The sequence below is a fragment of the Geospiza fortis genome, unplaced genomic scaffold, assembly GCF_000277835.1.
Source record: "Geospiza fortis unplaced genomic scaffold, GeoFor_1.0 scaffold85, whole genome shotgun sequence".
NCBI lineage: Eukaryota > Metazoa > Chordata > Aves > Passeriformes > Thraupidae > Geospiza > Geospiza fortis.
The window spans coordinates 1,240,175-1,242,709 of record NW_005054358.1 but is presented as its reverse complement, the minus strand read 5'-3'; the positions used below and the strand labels follow the sequence as shown (position 1 = coordinate 1,242,709).

At 54.2% G+C, this 2,535-nt stretch overlaps 1 protein-coding gene across 1 annotated transcript in view; it reads left to right on the top strand.

Moving 5' to 3' along the window:
* The window catches only part of RGS3 (regulator of G protein signaling 3), a 62,918-nt gene that overhangs the window by 23,098 nt on the left and 37,285 nt on the right, over positions 1-2,535 (top strand). The gene's annotated exons all lie outside the window — the stretch shown is intronic.

Below are 2,535 nucleotides of genomic sequence, written 5' to 3'. Positions count from 1 at the left end.
ATGCCTTTTGGTTGGGTGCAGGGAAGGCTGGACCTGCAGGGACCAGCCTGGAGGAGCAGCTGGAGTCTGACACATCTCCTGGGATGTAAGCTGAGGAGCTGCTCTGGGCTGCTCCCTCATTTAGCAGGAGGTGGATGGCAGAGTTGGTGATTGTGTTGTCCCCAGCACCATCTCCTTGCACAGAGCTGTGGAAGTGGAAGTTCCTTGGCTGGGTCTCCCTGGTGTCCCCATGCTGGGCAGTTTGTCCTCAGCCCAAAGGAGCAGGATGAGCTCCTCCCCCTGCCCCATCCTGCTGCTTCCCATTGCTCTGGGATTTGACTCCATCCCCTTGCAGAGGCAGGGGCCCAGCTGCTGGCACTGGGGGAGGCTGGGACAGACAGCAGGACCACCAGGACCACCAGGACTTGGGGCAAGAAGCTGGGAATGAGATGCAGGAACAGGAGTTTCTCTGTGAGTCCTCCTGGGAGCACAGTACCCCCAGGGATAGGATGGAGAGACCCATCCCTGATTCCCAGGATGGCTGTGGGTGCTGCAGGTCCTGTGCAGCCCCTGGGATGCTCCCCCAGGCTGCAGGTGCCAAGGCAGGCTGGGCAGCAGAGCCTGCAGTGCCTCTGAATGCAGCAAACCCTTTTCCAAAGGAGGAACCCCCGGGAGCATCCCTGCCAGGGCACTGAGTCCCTGCAGGGCCCCGCCGTGCCCGGCCCTGGCAGATGCCACAGACATCACCCAGGTCACAGCCTGGTACTGGGGACAACAACAAGCACTCATTCAGTGCTGTCTCTCAGCCAGTTCCTCTGCCAGTGGCTCCTCTTGCAGAAATGCAGCTGCAGCTTCGCTCTGATCCTGGTTTTTCTTCCCTGCAGGTTCAGAAGATCGCAAGTTCTGCATCCTTTACCTGGCAGAGGTGAGTGGTGCTGATTTCCACTTTAACCTTCCAGTGAGAGCTGGGCAGGTACTGACAGCTCTGATCTTTTTTCTGGGGCAAGGAGCACTGAAAAAATTGATTTTAACTTCTCTTTAAATGAATTTGCCAGAAGCCTGGAAAAGAAATGTAATAGCTGTAGAATATGTGAATAAGAAGATGCTAAAAGGGGCTTGGGCAGCACTAGAACAGGTTTCTTTTCCCCTTCTCCCTATGGATTTTCCTTGAGACATCTCACTTTTTTTTCTCTTAGGATTTTTACCCCTGGGGGCAGATTTCTTTGCCAAATGTTTTGCCATTATTTTTAGGCACCTTGCTTTTCTTGTGTTCAAACATCCAGGTTTGGAGCCCTCAAATAAAATAAGGAAGCCCAGTGTGAAAGCAGAATCATAGCTGTAAGCCCACGTGTAGCTGAGTGCTCTAAGCAGCTTTGGAGTCACCCAGGCTTTGGCACAATCCCTTTTGTCAAGTCAAGGACTCTGCAGAGTTGATTCACACTGGACCTCCCTAACCACTGAAGGCCTTGGGGTTTTTTGCTTTTGCAGTGACTTTGCTGTGTTCCTGCTTTCAAGGCCTTGTACTCTCTGAGGTGGAAAGGTGGGTCTGGGAAAGCTCCCCAGGGCACAGAGGAGAAAGGCAAACACTGCTCAGCAGCACTGTGCAATAATGAGCCATTGTGAAGGCTGGGTGCAAATGCTCAGTGTGGAAGTTGTTCACCTTGAGAGGCTGGAGCTGGGCCAGGGCACGACTCACTGCAGAATCCTGCACTCCTGTCCTGTTCCTGTTCCTTCCCTCCTGCTCCTTCCTTGTCTCCTGTGTGCTTTGTGGCTGGGCAGGGGCTGAGCCCCCCCAGCTTTGCTCAGTGTGTGTCCCAGGGCAATGTCACCCTGGGCTGGTGACAGCCGGGCTGTGACTCAGCCAGGCCGTGCTGGGTGCATGGATGAGGCTCTCCAGTGTTTTTTCAGGCACTTGGAAAAATACACTGAGAGTCTGATATTTGGTTTGGAAGCTTAGTGCCCCTAAGTAGAAGTGACCAAAACAGAGCTGGCTGTGTTTCATGAGATTCTGAGATGTGAAGAGGTGTCTTTGTCAGGCTGTAATGAAGGGCTGGGCTTTCTTCTGAGGGGCCTAATTGTCTGTGAGAGCTCTGGTGATGGAGATCCCTGGCATCTGCTGTGGCTGGAGTGGAGCACTTGGATAGAAAATGTGAGATTTTTGCTTTCCCACCTCCTGTTCCCCCACAGATTTCAGCAGTTCTGGACTGGCCATGCTGTGGGACTCTGCAAACCCTGTCTGCTCCTCCTGGGCTGCTTTGGGGCACTCACCAGGGCAGTGGAGCTTCCCAGCAGCTCTGCCACATGCTGGGCCCCAGGGGTGGGTGATCACCCCCTGCACTGCCAGCCCAGGCTCTGAGGTGACACTGGGCAGCCCTGGTTGGGGACAGCACCTGGCCAAGCAGGACATGCCCTGTGCCACCCTTCCCTCCCAGCCCCACGGCTGTAAGAGCTGAAATGAGAGGTGTGGGACTCCAGGGGCTCTCCAAAATGCAGTTTATTGTATCCAAAATGCAGTTTATTGTATCCAAAATGCAGTTTATTGTATCCAAAATGCAG